The sequence below is a fragment of the Eptesicus fuscus genome, chromosome 15, assembly GCF_027574615.1.
Source record: "Eptesicus fuscus isolate TK198812 chromosome 15, DD_ASM_mEF_20220401, whole genome shotgun sequence".
Taxonomy (NCBI): domain Eukaryota; kingdom Metazoa; phylum Chordata; class Mammalia; order Chiroptera; family Vespertilionidae; genus Eptesicus; species Eptesicus fuscus.
Window position 1 is genome coordinate 63,981 of NC_072487.1, and position 16,754 is coordinate 80,734.

The 16,754-nt window shown below is 54.6% G+C and overlaps 1 pseudogene; it reads left to right on the forward strand.

The window, feature by feature from the left end:
* The first annotated feature begins 9,537 nt into the window (after nucleotides 1-9,537).
* LOC129151785 (5S ribosomal RNA) lies at nucleotides 9,538-9,646 on the forward strand (annotated as a pseudogene).
* The last annotated feature ends 7,108 nt before the right edge of the window (nucleotides 9,647-16,754 follow it).

Genomic DNA, 16,754 nt, shown 5'->3' on the forward strand with positions numbered 1-16,754 from the left:
TGAAGCACTGTCTTAGATATTAACCTAGGTTATCATCGTGAATTTCCCGAGTTGGAGTCTCTCTCTTCCAGTATCTCAAGTTCCTTCATGGTGAATTCCAATTTGGTGAAACAGCGTTTTTTGCAAATATACCAGCACTTTAAACATAATTACGACTTGAAAAACTATCCAACCTTTCACAGCGCTTTGGATACAAATTCTCAGTATTTCAAATTTCAGTAGAGATGTTCAGGTTCTAAAACATATTCCAAGAGTTCTAGAGACACTCTGACACATCCCCCTGGTCTGTTGTTTTGAGCTTTGAGAGATTATCAATTTAATACGAGTGTCATACCGGCTTTTTAAAGGCACATTAAAACACTACTTGGAACACTAGCCTAACTCCCATTTTGATTTCTTAGCATTTTTAATACTTTCATACTATTCTATAGCTCTAGGAAAATGAATGTTTCAGTGTTTCACCAACTCCTTTTCCCAAAAACGCCAACTCCTTTTCACGGGAAAAATAAATGTAAAGACTGTCACACTCGGTACTGACCGGTTTGAACAAGATTTCCCAGTGTCAAAATTGTGTTGTTCAGATATTCAGTCTATTGGAATATGTATTCCTAGTGTGTGAAGCACATTTCTAAATATTTCCCTAGTCTGGAGTTGTAAATTCTCAGTGCTACACTCGCATTTGTCCAGTGATTGATGCTCATTCATTGTGAATTCCCAATGTTACTACACCGTGACCCTAACCCTGAACCTATCCCTCTAACCCTAATCCTAAACTTAACCCTAACCTGAGCCTGAACCCTAGCTAGCCCGAACCATTATCCTAACCCTAACCCTATCCCGAACCCCAATTCTCTAACCCTAACACCAGAACCTACCTCGGTGACGTCATCACTCCCAGCAGGTCCCCTGGCCCAATCCATTATCACCTGGGAGCACTTCAGGCTGCACACGTTGCCCCTCCCCCTTGGTGATGTCAGCACTTCTGGTTTAAAGGCCTAACCAAGCTTCTTTCAAAAATGCCAACTCATTGTCACTGAACTATAAATAACCAATATCCAACTCGGTCCTATGTTCTTTCAACACGATTTCCAGGTCAGGAAACAATGTGTTACAGATATTAAGGCCCTTTATTCACGTATTCCTAGTGTTTGAAGCACTTTCTTAGACATTTCCTTAGGTTATCATTGTGAATTTGCCGATTTGGAGTCAGTTACTTCTAGTGTGTCATGCTCCTTCATTGTGAATTCCAATGTGTTTAAACAGCGTTTTTTACATATATACCAGCACTTTAACCATTATTACCACTTGAAAGGCTATCCTACCTTTTACAACCCTTTGTTGTTGTTTTTTAAATTTTTTTATTGATTAAAGTATCACATATTTGTCCTCATCTCCCCATTCCCATCCCACACCCCTCCCCACCCATGCCCCCACCCCCTGTTGTCCTTAACTGCTGGTTAGGCTCATATGCTTGCACACAAGTCCTTTGGTTGATCTCTCCCCTTTAACCCCACCTCCCCTACCCTCCCTCTGAGGCCGACAGTCTGATCCATGCCTCCTTGTTTCTGGGTCTGTTCTTGTTCATCCGTCTATGTTGTTCATTATTTCCCCTAGATGAGTGAGATCATGTGCTCTTAGAAATACACTTATAAGAACCGAAAATGAGACAAGCACTAATGGTTATGGTGACAGGCAAATGAATCAGTCTGTAGTGAGTTTCTTTCTGGGCCAACAGTTCTTTTGAGACCCAATTTCAATGTCCAACAGTTCCTTATGTGTACATGTCAGCACTGACATTACAGTTCTGGTTGGTGGACAAATGGTGGTAATGCAGGTCCGACTCCCTCTGGTTTGGTCCTGGGCAACCTGCAGTGATGCACAGCTGCTAACTGCTAGTATGGGAAGGCCACATCAGTGTCTTCCATCTCTGGACTGCTTCTCTTCTGTCTTCATGGCTGGAGTAGTCCTGTCGATTCCTCTCTGTTGCTTGAATCCACATGGTCTCGGAGTTGTTTTCTGAAAATATACAAACACTAGAGGCCCGGTGCATGAAATTCGTGCACTGGAGGGAGGGAGGGGTGTGCCCCTCAGCCCAATCTGCACCCTCTTCAATCTGGGACCCCTCAGGGGATGTCCAACTTCCAGCAGTTGGACATCCCAACTTCCAGCAGTTGGACATCCCTCTCACAATCCGGAACCGCTGGCTCCTAACCACTCACCTGCCTGCCTGCCTGATTGTCCCTAACCCCACTACCTGCCTGCATGCTCGCCCCTACCTTGATCTCCTGCCAGCCTGATTGCCCCTACCTTGCCCTCCCCTATCAGCCTGATCACCCCAAACTGCACGTGCCTTGGCCCCCAGTCTGGCCTCCCTCTGGAGGCACCACCCCCATAACCCAATGCTGCTGCCACTGCAGCTGGTTATGGCTGCCTGAGCCTTGGCCTTTGTAGCCACTGCGGCTTTGTCTGGAAAGATGTCCGGAAGACAACCACTCTAATTAGCATATTACCCTTTTATTAGTATAGATTTGGGCACCATTACAACCACGCAGAACTTGAAGAAAACACATGGCCCTGGTCAGTTTGGCTTAATGGAGAGAGCATCGGCCTGTGGACTGAAGAGTCCAGGTTTGATTCTGATCAGGGGCACACATGCCTGGGTTTCAGGCTCAATCCCCAGTAGGGGGCCTGTGGGCGGCAGCTGATCAGTGATTCTTTTTTTTTTTTTTTAATATATTTTATTGATTTTTCACAGAGAGGAAGGGAGAGGGATAGAGAGCTAGAAACATCGATGAGAGACAAACATCGACCAGCTGCTTCCTGCACACCCCCCACCAGGGCATGTGCCCGCAACCAATGTACATGCCCTTAACCAGAATCGAACCTGGGACCTTCCAGTCCACAGACCGACACTCTATCCACTGAGCCAAACCGGTTTCGGCTGATCAGTGATTCTTATCATTGATGTTTCTATCTCTCTCTCCCTCTCCCTTTCTGAAATTTTAAATATATATATTTTTTAAAGAAAACACATGATCTTCACTTTGGGCTTTGTCATCTTACAATATCCTTTGTGCAGTGTTTTAACTTCCCTCAACTTTCCTTTACCCACCTTTAAAGTGCAATCTATTTTGGGGAAGATGATCAGGAAAGTGATTCCAGTGGGTAGAAGTTTTTTTTTGGAGGGGATGGGTCATGAAGATATTTAAAAATTGAGCATGGTGATGGTTGTACCACTCTGAATTTACTTTAAAAAACCAGTTCATTGTACACCTTAGGTGACATGTACAGTATATGGGTTATATCTCAACAAAGCTGTTCTTTTATTTCTTTTTAAATAAAAACCAGTCTTATAATCAATTGCAGATGTTTTCAGAGGCCCCTCAAGATTTGCTTACCATGTCCCAAATCACGGCTGTGATTCCCAGTTGCCTCCAGTCCTGGTGGATCTGGATGGTGTGGTTTGCAAAAGAGAAGGTGGCAAGAGGCTTATGGAATTTCGGCAACCCCATTCCCCCGGTCTCCTCATAGGGCACCAGGGCCATTCCCACTGTGCCAGCTCTGCTCCCTTTAACCTGTTGGGCAAAAGAATCCTGTGTGCTCTGGCCAGAAAGTGCATTCTTTCTTAGGTGGCCCGAATGCTTTTTTTAAGGTCATTTTATGGATTCAAAAGAATAAACAGAGATGTGGAAAGCTTTTGTCAAAATCCTTTTACATGGTTCTTCCAGTCTCATGGGAAATGAGATGTGGCTCTGAATTCATCCCAAAGTGTGTCTTTGGGCAAAAGCACCCAGAACGGCACAACTCCTGCAGAATGCCCCACACACTTTGCTGTCAGGACTCAGGGGGGCTTGAGGGTGAGCAAGGCGGCGGTGCCAGCACAGGACCTGGGAGAAAGTAGCGCTTTCTACACTGCCCAGGCCACATGGACTACAGCAGTACCCGCCCAGGTGGGCAGGGTGTTTCTGCTGTTTTGTTTTGGTCTGGCCTCCACCCCGTCAGCCACGGACCTGTGCCTGCACTGAGACTGAATGGTTTGATGGCCCTACTTTTTGGTGGACAGTGGATGCACTCCCAGAGACTGGCAGTTAGACTCTGGCAGCTTCTGAGTCCCTTGCGGGGAGAGCCTGGCCCTAGGTCAAGAACAGACTCAGGTGTCCTCGGCCAGGAGGCATCCTTGGGCTAGGGGCCGCCACAGTTTGAAGGCTGGCCATGACCCCAATCCTGGCAGGGGTCTCCTCTGGGGTGCTGGCAGGCCTGGGCTAGGGCTGTGGGCGGTTTGGAGGCCGGTCACGCCCCCGATCCTGGCAGGGGTCTCCTCTGGGGTGCTGGCAGGCCTGGGCTAATGGCCGCCCTGGTTTGGAGACTGGTCATGCCCCGATCCTGGTGGGGATCTCCTCTGGGGTGCTGGCAGGCCTGGGTTAGGGTCACTGGCGGTTTGGAGGCCGGTCACGCCCCCGATCCTGGTGGGGGTCTCCTCTTGGGTGCTGGCAGGCCTGGGCTAATGGCCGCCCTGGTTTAGAGACTGGTCAAGCCCCCGATCCTGGCGGGGGCCTCCTCTGGGGTGCTGGCAGGCCTGGGCTCTGGCGCCGCAAAGGGAGAGGTTCTTGAACCTGCTTCCCACACACCTAGGCTAGGATACATCTTGTAGGAGGCGGCTTCAATGCCGGGGGTCGGTGACCAGGTCCTCCTGAGCCTCGCTTTCTGGGCTGCAGTCCCACGTCTCCCAGTGCCCCAGCCTCGGATGCGCCCCCGCAGTTGCCCCCACCACCAGCCACCTCAGCGCAGGCCACAGCAGCTGAAGCTAGCCTCTTGGAAGCCAGGCCACCACACCCACCACCGCTAGTAGCTCTCTGCTGCTCCCTCGCTGTGCCCTGTCCTCTGGGGTGGGGGAGTGCTCCCAGCCCAGAGGCCCTCCCTCCCTCCGCAGCCTGGCTTGGGAAGCTGGCCTCTTGCTGGGGCTACGATGCCAGTGTCCCCACTCGGCCACTATGGGTGCAACGCGGACCCCACGGAGGCCAACCTGGAGAACGTGGACCCCAGCTCTGCATCTGGCTGCTGCAGATGCCCTCGGTGGTCAACTACCTCCCACTCCTTCCACCAGCCCCATTGATCCCTCTCAGCACCAGCCATTTAGGCCAGGGTGGCGATCGCCCGGGGACCCCCGCCCTGGGAGTGGCTGGCTGGGCCCGGCCACGCCCCCGGGACCCCCAGGGAGCGCCTGGCTCGGCCCTGACATGCCCCCCCAGGTGGCGATTGCCCGTGGACCCCCGGAACTAAGAGGATTGAGCGCCGCCATCTTGGTCTTCCCAACTGCCGGATAGGCCACCCGGAGTCCCGCCCCCAGCCTCTGGCAGGCCCAATCATGGGCATAGCGGAGGTGCGGTCAATTTGCATGTTTCTCTATTATAAGGTAGGATATTCTGGACCAAAAGTTAATAAAGGAATATTTTCTATAAATTTGACTTGGGATCCTATTTCATTTTTTGCCCAAATGATTTTCCTCTGGCTTGTTTTGATACCTTGTGTGTTTTTCATGGGTGTCTTACAATTAATTTTCTAAAGTATTAATTTTCTAGATGTAATTCACTTACAGGATATTTTTCCTTATATGATATTCTTCTACTATCCCCTCCTTTTTTGTTTTAAATGTTAGGAGGCTTTTGAAATTTTTATAATGTAGTCTTGATGGCTTTTAAATTTTAATTTTTTGCACTATAATATTGCTGTTTAAGGTTTATTACATGGTGCACAATTTTATCATGAGATGAAGTACCAATAAAAATTTTAGTTAACACTTTAGGAACACCTTTTTGTCCAGTACAATTAATTTTTCTAGAATATTCACTTGTTTCAACTAGCCAATTTAAATTTGCCTGAAAACTTGACTACTATTTTACTGTCGAATTTATTACTCTAACAACAATCTTACTTTACCCTATAAATATTGGTGGAGGGGATTATTTGCCTTCTTGAGTAGGTCCTGAGCATTTCTGGTGGTAAGCTGGATTTAGATATCGTAAACCCACTTCCCCACACCATGGGTACAAGACAACTCAAACAATTCTTGTTGGAGTGAGAGGGCAGCTGCTGTCGGCCAAGTCTCTGTCGGTCACCTGGGTCCTGATCTGAGCTGGGCATGGGAAGCACGAAGCAGCCATGGGGGCAGGAGACCTCCCTCAGAAGGGGCTAGGGGTCAGGCTCCTGCAATGTTGGGTATATTGGAACATATATTCCTAGTGTATGAAGCACATTTCTAAATATTTCCCTAGTCTGAAGTTCTGAATTCTCAGTGCTACACTCTCATTTGTCTAGTATCCTGCCGGGAGCCCGGGAGGCTTTTGCTTTTGCTTTGATTCTCAAGATTTTTTTTGCAGCCCGCCCCATCCTCCCTTCTGCGGTGCGGGGGGGGGGGGGGGGGGGGGGGGGGGGGGGGGTGAGGGGGAAGGTGGGGAACCTCCCGTCCCCCGGGGCTACTCTCCGAACTCACCCCCACCCCCGTAGTGCGCCCCCCCTGCCCTCGTCCGCCCTCCAACCTTAGGAAAAGGGGTCTCGCGCCTTCCACGCAGCTCCCCAGGATCGGGATCGCAGGGCCCTGTGTGTTCCATTCTCCCCCACAGGTGGAAGCCCCCAGCGCACTTCGGGCGGGGGGGGGGTGGGGGGGACAACAGGCGCCCCACAAGAGGGGGAAATGATCGAACCCCGCTGCTGAGGCGGGGAGGGAGCTCCCCAAACTGCTAGGGGAACCCCGCGGTCCGCGCCAGAGGCCCGGGCCGCCCCTCGCGTTTTGCCATCCCCGGGGGGCTTCGTCCTACCCATTTGCGGTGGACACCCCCTTCCGCACTGCAGGCTATCGCACCCCCAACGGAAGGCGCCCGCCTGCCCCGCATCTTGGGCAAGCTCAGGAGATGGCATTACCTACCTGCCGGGTGCCCTCGGCTTTTCTCATGGTTATTTTGTGCTTGCCCAAGCTCGCCCCCCCCGCCCCCCCCCCCACGGGCCAATGCAGGGTCCTAGGGCGCACTTGGACGCCCGCCCCGCTTCCTGCCATGCTGCAGCACTCCCCCTCCCCACCCCCAAACACCCGCCCTGGGCCCAGGAGAGAAAAGGCTGGGCCACTCCCAACCTCCCCTTGGCGATGTCAGGGGTGGGGGGCACCCCTGGGTCTACTCTGGGATCCGACCCCCGGAGCCTCCCCACACCCACACCCACCCGCGCCCCCGCCCCCGCCACCACTACCTTCCCCACCAATCAGGGAAAGGTGTCTCCCGCCTCACAGAGGGCACCCTGGGTTGGAGGCCTGTGTGTCTGTTACCCTGACTAAGGGAACAGGCTCCAGCGGGTTTGGCTCAGTGGACAGAGCGCAGGCCTGTGGATGGAAGGAAGGGTCTCGGGTTCCTCTGGGATCAAGGCCACTTACCTCCCTTGCAGGCTGGATCCCTCCCTGCCCCCTCAGGGCGCCTGCGGGAGGCAACCAATCCAAGTGTCTCCCTCACATCCATGTTTCCCTCTGCCTCTCCGGGCCTCTTCCACTCGCCCGAAGAATTAATGGAAAAATATCCTGGCAGAGGATTCAGATGGATGGATGGATGGATGAATGAAAGAGTGAATGAATGAATGAAGGTGGGACAGCTGAACACTCTAGTGGCATTCTGGCTCCCCTGGGTCATCTTCATCCCGTGGGCACAGCGCCCTCCGTACCCACCCTCAACTCTGGGCTCACTCTGACTGCCGGGCGTCTGGTCTCTAGCTCCCGGACAAGGTTGGCAAAAAGTTGGACTAGTCCAACTGAGTCTCCATGACCTCCTCACGATCTCCTGGGTGGCGCTCTGACAGGCAAGGCCTGGTGTCCGGGCCCTTAGAGAAAACTGCCTGGGTCTCACTCACCACGGCAGGAAAACCCACCAGCAAGTCATTTTCCCTCCTCTGGTGGTACCCAGGGTTGTCCGAATAGACTTCCAGCCACGAAGGCATAAGATGACCCCGCGACGCCTAGGATTTTAGGATTTCCGGAGGGTAGGGGAGCTTGGTCCCCAGCACTCACTTGCTCTTGTGCCCCCCATGACCTCAGATAGGCATTTGAGAGACCCAGCAAACCAGCCCTCCTGCAGCTTCTTCCACTCCAACACACCTCGCACTCGCACTCGCACTCGCACTCGCACGCACGCACGCACGCACGCACGCACGCAGACGGCGGCAAGGACGGATGTGATGCCCTCAAGTGCTCCCAGCTGTGGCCTCCCTGGGATGGGCCAGCGCTAGGCTGTCACAGGTTCCCTGAGGCTCCACACTGCCCAGTGACAGCAGGCCTCAGAAGGGAGACTAGAGCCACCGTCTGTGGTGAGTGAAACAGCTTTGGGTGTGAGCTCTTCCAAAGACACCCCCTGAGACCATCCGGAGACCAGGGGAGGACACCCTGCTCTCTCCGAGGTCTCCAGTCCGGTGAGGAGATAGGGGCCTGGCTCAGGAATGCGGGAGCCCGGTGACCAGAGTTCTAGGTTCTGTATTGTCCTGCGACCGAGGAAGTGACATCACGTGTGCAAGGTTCCGTGACCTGTATGTTTTCCTTTCGGCAGGCTGACCCGGAGACCCCTCAGGGCTTGGGAGTGACACCCCCCCACCCCCCATAAACAGTCCAAGTTTTCCAACTCGGCTCTCCCCCACGGCTTCCCCTTCCGTGCCACCAGGGTCCCGGCGATCAGGAGAGGCCAGTTAGACCTGTGTCTGCCTGATGGGCTGAGTGTCCCGGCAAAGCCATCGTGTCCTCCTGGGCCTTGCCAGGGACCCTCCCGACACACGAGGGATGATGCGAGAAACCATTCTCTAGAGACGTGGGCAGGTGTCTATGACATGAACCCCGCCACCCCCGTGGGCAGGGGGACGCGTGCGGGATGAGATGCAACAACTCAGAGGTGGCCAAAGTCTAAGACTGGGTTGGCTGTGGCCCGAACGGCCGCTTCCAACAGGCCTGGGTTTCAGCACCGTGATGCTGGTCAAGCCGCAGCGCTCTGGGCCCCTTGCAGAGGTCTTCACGGGTCCGGGCGAGGGTGAGAGGAAGGAAAGGAAGGGGTGACCGCCCACGCCACGCGCCACGCGCCACGCGCCACGTCACATTGCGCGGTCTCCCGGGACACGTCGCATCAGACCTTGGGCTTGCTGTGGGCCTCCGTGGTGGGCGGCCTCCGCCTCCCCTGGCCCTGGACCCTTCCTTGGCACGTGCACATATTTTGGCCAGGACTAAGCCTTGACCAAATGGCTTCTCCACATCCAGAGGCTGCCTTGGGGATGTGAAGGGGAATCCCTAGGGGAGCCCAGTTGGGGAGGGCCGGCCCCCTTCCGGCTACCCAGCACATCGCACCCCCACCGCGAGCCGCCCTCCCGCATCTCGCCTCTCCCGGAAGCTCAGAAGGCGGGGCGGGCTGCGGGCAGGAGGCAGCTGAGGGCTCAGCAGGGAGAGATGTGGTCCCGGCCAGAGGGCGGGCGGAGGGTGGAGGGAGCTGAGCCGGGCTCTTGAGGCTCCCGAAGGCCCGCTCCCGCGTCTACAGCCATACCACCCTGAACGCGCCCGATCTCGGAAGCTAAGCAGGGTCGGGCCTGGTTAGTACTTGGATGGGAGACCACCTGGGAATACCGGGTGCTGTAGGCTTTTGCTTTTGCTTTGATTCTCATGATTTTTTTGCAGCCCGCCCCATCCTCCCTTTGGCGGTGCGGGGGAAACCTCCCGTCCCCCGGGGCTACTCTCCAAACTCACCCCCACCCCCGTAGTGCGACCCCCGGCCCGCTTCCGCCGTCCAACCTTAGGAAAAGGGGTCTCGCGCCTTCCACGCAGCTCCCCGGGATCGGGATCGCAGGGCCGTGTGTGTTCCATTCTCCCCCACAGGTGGAAGCCCCCAGCGCACTTCGGGCGGGGGGGGTGGGGGGGGCAACAGGCGCCCCACAACAGGGGGATAGGATCGAACCCCCGCTGCTGAGGCGGGGAGGGAGCTCCCCAAACTGCTAGGGGAACCCCGCGGTCCGCGCCAGAGGCCCGGGCCGCCCCTCGCGTTTTGCCATCCCCGGGGGGCTTCGTCCTACCCATTTGCGGTGGACACCCCCTTCCGCACTGCAGGCTATCGCACCCCCAACGGAAGGCGCCCGCCTGCCCCGCATCTCGGGCAAGCTCAGGAGATGGCATTCCCTACCTGCCGGGTGCCCTCGGCTTTTCTCATTGTTATTTTGTGCTTGCCCAAGCTCGCCCCACGGGCCAATGCAGGGCCCTGAGGCGCACTTGGACGCCCGCCCCGATTCCTGCCACGCTGCAGCACTCCCCCTCCCCACCCCCAAACACCCGCCCTGGGCCCAGGAGAGAGGCTGGGCCACTCCCAACCTCCCCTTGGCGATGTTGGGGGTGGGGGGCACCCCTGGGTCTACTCTGGGATCCGACCCCCGGAGCCTCCCCAACACCCACACCCACCCGCGCCCCCGCCCCCGCCACCACGACCTCCACCCCCAATCAGGGAAAGGTGTCTCCCGCCTCATAGAGGGCACCCCTGGCTTGGAGGGATGTGTGTCTGTTACCCTGACTAAGGGAACAGGCTCCAGCGGGTTTGGCTCAGTGGACAGAGCGCAGGCCTGTGGATGGAAGGAAGGGTCTCGGGTTCCACTGGGATCAAGGCCACTTACCTCCCTTGCAGGCTGGATCCCTCCCTGCCCCCTCAGGGCGCCTGCGGGAGGCAACCAATCCAAGTGTCTCCCTCACATCCATGTTTCCCTCTGCCTCTCCGGGCCTCTTCCACTCGCCCGAAGAATCAATGGAAAAATATCCTGGCAGAGGATTAAGATGGATGCACGGATGGATGGATGGATGGATGGATGGATGGATGGATGAGTGGAGGGATGAGTGGATGGATGAGTGAATGAATGAGTGAATGAATGTGTGAATGAGTGAATGAAGGTGGGACAGCTGAACACTCTAGTGGCAATCTGAGATCTGGCTCCCCTGGGTCATCTTCATCCCGTGGGCACAGCGCCCTCCGTACCCACCCTCAAGTCTGGGCCCACTCTGACTGCCGGGGGTCTGGTCTCTAGCTCCCGGACAAGGTTGGCAAAAAGTTGGACTGGTCCAACTGAGTCTCCATGACCTCCTCACGATCTCCTGGGTGGAGCTCTGACAGGCAAGGCCTGGTGTCCGGGCCATTAGAGAAAACTGCCTGGGTCTCACTCACCACGGCAGGAAACCCCACCAGCAAGTCATTTTCCCTCCTCTGGTGGTACCCAGGGTTGTCCGAATAGACTTCCAGCCACGAAGGCATAAGATGACCCCGCGACGCCTAGGATTTCCGGAGGGTAGGGGAGCTTGGTCCCCAGCACTCACTTGCTCTTGTGCCCCCCATGACCTCAGATAGGCATTTGAGAGACCCAGCAAACCAGCCCTCCTGCAGCTTCTTCCATTCCAACACACCTCGCACTCGCACTCGCACTCGCAGGCACGCACGCACGCAGACGGCGGCAAGGACGGAAGTGATGCCCTCAAGTGCTCCCAGCTGTGGCCTCCCTGGGATGGGCCAGCGCTAGGCTGTCACAGGTTCCCTGAGGCTCCACACTGCCCAGTGACAGCAGGCCTCAGAAGGGAGACTAGAGCCACCGTCTGCGGTGAGTGAAACAGCTTTGGGTGTGAGCTCTTCCAAAGACACCCCCTGAGACCATCCGGAGACCAGGGGAGGACACCCTGCTCTCTCCGAGGTCTCCAGTCCGGTGAGGAGATAGGGGCCTGGCTCAGGAATGCGGGAGCCCGGTGACCAGAGTTCTAGGTTCTGTATTGTCCTGCGACCGAGGAAGTGACATCACGTGTGCAAGGTTCCGTGACCTGTATGTTTTCCTTTCGGCAGGCTGACCCGGAGACCCCTCAGGGCTTAGGAGTGACACCCCCCACCCCCCATAAACAGTCCAAGTTTTCCAACTCGGCTCTCCCCCACGGCTTCCCCTTCCGCGCCACCCGGGTCCCGGCGATCAGGAGAGGCCAGTTAGACCTGTGTCTGCCTGATGGGCTGAGTGTCCCGGCAAAGCCATCGTGTCCTCCTGGGCCTTGCCAGGGACCCTCCCGACACACGAGGGATGATGCGAGAAACCATTCTCTAGAGACGTGGGCAGGTGTCTATGACATGAACCCCGCCACCCCCGTGGGCAGGGGGACGCGTGCGGGATGAGATGCAACAACTCAGAGGTGGCCAAAGTCTAAGGCGGGGTTGGCTGTGGCCCGAAGGGCCGCTTCCAACTGGCCTGGGTTTCAGCACCGTGATGCTGGTCGAGCCGCAGTGCTCTGGGCCCCTTGCAGAGGTCTTCACGGGTCCGTCCGTGCGAGGGTGAGAGGAAGGAAAGGAAGGTGTGACTGCCCGCGCCACGCGCCACGCGCCACGCGCCACGCGCCACGCGCCACGCGCCACGCGCCACGCGCCACGCGCCACGCGCCACGCGCCACGCGCCACGTCACATTGCGCGGTCTCCCAGGACACGTCACATCAGACCTTGGGCTTGCTTTGGGCCTCCGTGGTGGGCGGCCTCCGCCTCCCCTGGCCCTGGACCCTGCCTTGGCACATGCACATATTTTGGCCACAACTAAGCGTTGACCAAATGGCTTCTCCACATCGAGAGGCTGCCTTGGGGATGTGAAGGGGAATCCCTAGGGGAGCCCAGTTGAGGAAGGCGCCCCCTTCTGGCTACCCAGCACATCGCACCCCCACCGCGAGCCGCCCCCCAGCATCTTGCCTCTCCCGGAAGCTCAGAAGACGGGTGGGTGATAGGCAGCTGAGGGCTTAGCAGGGAGAGATCTAGTCCTGGCTAGAGGGTGGAGGCGGGTGGGGGCTGAGCACCAGGTCAGCCATGGGGTCCAGGGCTCCACTGTGCGGGCTCTTGAGGCTCCGGGAGGCCTGCCCCGCGTCTATGGCCACACACCCCTGAAGGAACCCGATCTCCTCTGATCTCCAAAGCAATGCAGTGTGGACATGGTTAGTTCTTGGGTGGGATTTTGCCTGGGAATACAGGGTGCTGTAGGCTTTTTTGTTTTTCTTCTCGCCTAAACCCCGCCCTCTGGCCGATTCAAGGCCCAGTTATGTTACGGTTAGGGTTAGGAGATAAGGGTTAGGGTCAGGGTTATGTTAAGGTTAGGGTCAGGGTTATGTTAAGGTTAGGGTTAGGTATTGCTTTAGGATTAGGGTTAGTGTTAGGAGTTAAGGGTAGGGTTAGATTTAGGATTAGCATTTAGTGTTAGGGTTAGGGAAATGTGTAGGCTAGTGTTTGAAACACTTGTAGTTCACGCTGAAAGTGCTAGAATATATGTAAGAAAGTGGTTTAAACACAGAATTCTCATTTAAAGAGCTTAGAAAAATGCATCACAATCTATAAAACACTTGGAATTCATATTAAAGAGCTAGCAAAATGTTTAGAAATGTGTTTGAAACTCTTAGAAAACATGTTGATAGAGCTGTGATACCTGTTGGGAAATATGAAACACCAAGAATTAATGTTTAAAGGGCTGTGAAATGTGTACCACAATGTTTGAAAAAACTTATAATTCACACTGAACAAGCTGGGATTGATGTAAGAAAGTGGTTTAAACACTCAGAATTTGGTTTCAAGAAGTTAGAAAACTGTACAAAAGTGTATAAAAGAGAATTCCCATTGATTGAGCCAAGAAATGTTTAGAAAAGTGTTTGAAACACATGGAATACTTGTTGATAGAGCTGTGATGTCTGTAGAAAAGTGCTGAAACAGTGAGAATCTGTTCAAAGAGCTGTGAACTGTGAAGAACTGTGTTTAAAACACTTAGAATTCACGTTGATAGAGCTTAGAAAACTGTAGGAAAGTGTATAAAACACTTGGAATTCACATTGATGGGTGAGGAAATGTTTAGAAACATTTTACAAACACTTGGAATACATGATGATAGACTGATATCTGTACGGAATTGTTGAAACTAAGAATTAGCATTCAATAAGCTGTGAAATGTGTAGGATAGTGTTTAAAACACTTAGAATTCATGTTGAAAGCCCTGGGGATTATGTACAAAAGTGTTTGTAAAGAGTTATAATTAATGCTTCAAGTGCTGGGATATATGTGGGAATGTCATTGAAATAATTAGAATTTATGTTTAGCCCTAACTGGTTTGGCTCAGTGGATAGAGCGTCGGCCTGCAGACTGAGGGGTCTCGGGTTCGATTCTGGTCAAGGGCATGTGCCTTGGTTTGCGGGCATGTCCCTTGTGGGGAGTGTGTAGGAGGCAGCTGATCAATGTTTCTCTCTCATTGATGTTTCTAACTCTCTGTCCCTCTCCCTTCCTCACTGTAAAAAATCAGTAAAATATTTTTTTTAAAAAAAGAAATACTTAGAATTCATGTTTAGAGTTGTGAAATATGTACTCCACTCTAGAATGATCATGTGGCCTGGCCCCCCTGATCACCTGCACACCTCCTGCCATCAGGAGGCCCTGGCCCCTGACCAGGTGCCCACTTCTGGCCATCACATTGCTCTGCTCCCTATTTAGGTGGCCACTTCCGACCTATCACCTGGCCCCGTCCCCCTGATCAGCTGCCCACTTCTGGTCTATCACGAAGCTCTGTCCCCTGAGAAGGTGCCACTTCCGATTTATCATGAGGCCCTGTCCCCTAGTAAGGTGCCCAGGTCCGGGCTATCATGTGGCCCCACCCCTGATCACATGCCCACTTCTGGCCATCACATTGCCCTGCTGTTGATCACATGTCCACTTCCAGCTTTCATGTGGCCCTGGCCCCTGATCAGGTGCCCATTTCCAGCCATAACGTTGCTCCGCCCCCAGATCAGGTGCCCACTTCCGACCTAACACGTGGCCAGGCAACCTTTTTCTCCTGCCCACTGTTGTGGGGTCGAACCCTGGAGTCAAAATAAGACCACCGGAGGCTGCTAATTGATTAAAAAAGCAGGCGAGGATTTATTGAGCTGGCCAGCTACACACAGGTGGAGTCCACACTCACGACCGCGCCGTTTCAGGTGTAGGCAGTCCTTTTTAAAGGTCTAAACCACAAAAATTTTTCTTTGTTCTCAATTCTAAATTCTAAATACTGGACATTGGAATGCGGACCTATCTTGCGAAAGCAGTTTTTACAGAAGCAGAATTAATAATCTCTAAAGGTCATCTACAGTTTCAACTCCTGGAGCCACTGAGTCAGTGGGAATCCATCTCCTGTGGTTCTGGTCCACAGGAAAATAGCCTTTGTGATGTGGGATGGATTAATGTGAGTTTCCAGGTCTCAATCTGGAAGCTGAGGTAACTACCCTATTGTTCAAGCAAGTAAGTGAGTGCAGAAGCCAGAATAGCAGGGTTAAAATTCAAACAGCAGTTTTTACCTAAGTATGGTTGCTACCATACTTCACCCACTCAGGTATGACCACCAGGCCCAAAACCCTTGAACCCTGGATGGCATCTGTTTCCCAGGTGCCATCACCCTGGTGGGCAGTCTGCCCCGCTCTGACAACTTGACACCTGTCCGCAGTCCCTTTGCCAAAGCCTCCCTAGAACTCTTCCTTCTTGCTCTCTCTGTCCTGGGGGACTCTGACCGCTGGGATTAACAAGGAGACAGGAGAGCAGGGGCTTGTCCCAGGTCCGTGAAAGAGGTCCGGAGGGTCCTGTAAAGTCCCGGGAAAGCTGGGGCGGGAAGGGTGGTGAGGCTGGGTGCTGACTTGGAAGCAGAAAACCCTCAGGGCAAGTGGGGCAGTAGGAGTAGCAGCTGTGGCTCATTGTACAGGCCAGGCTACTGCAGCACAGAGAGGGAGAGCGACTTCCTCATGGGCACACAGCAGTGAAAGGGGTGAGCTAGAACTGGAGCCCTGGGTTGCCCACAGCCTGTAATCCTTTACCTGGGACCTCTGGGTCAGCACCCTCACCCTGTGGCCATTTGCTCCAACCCCCTTCTGCACCCCCAGGGTACAGGGTTCCTTTATTTACACCTCTGCCTCTAGGCACTGGCTCTCTGTCCCGGGCTCCCTCCCAGCTGGTAATCTGATGAGTCCCCCTGCAATGGGCCGAGACCTCCTGTGTAGAACCCCGGCCTCCCCTCCCCACCTGTGGCTTAGATTCCAAAGTACCATAATTTTCCCTGTGTGCGGCTTCCCCCGCCTGCCTCCCCTGGCAGATTTTGTTTTACCTCGAAAAGAAATTGATTCGGGGTCTGCAAACCGGCTGACTCCCTGCATTTGCTCTCTGAGACGTGGCTGTGTCCGGGTGTCGCCTGGTACAAGTCCCTGATGCCACGCACCGCCGTGGCCGCATCTCTCCTCCCCTGGAGAAGCCGTTGGGCCCACGGCACACGCAGAGCTCCACGGCAGCTCCAGGGACCAGCTAAGCCTGACCCCAGCCTGTCACTTAACCCCAGGTCGTGCCTGCAGCCCCAGCGTCCTCAAACCAGTCTGGGAGGGGAAGTGTGTCGACCCCTTAGTCAGGGGGGTGAAAACATCAGGTGGGACTCAGTCCCACTCTCAATGTTCATGTGACCCCCTCCCCAACAACCAGCCCACTTCAGGTTATCACGTTGCTCCGCCCCGTACTCAAGTGTCCACTTCCGGCCTTTCGAGTGTCCCCACTCCTCTGATCAGCTGCCCACTTCCGACCTATCACCTAGCCCCGTCCCCTGAAAAGGCGCCCACTTCTGGCCATAAGGAAGGAGGGGGGAGAACCTCATGTGTCTCCTATGAGATTAGACCTTTGAGCTCAGAAGTTACTACAGTAGTCAGTCCAAGGAAATAGTG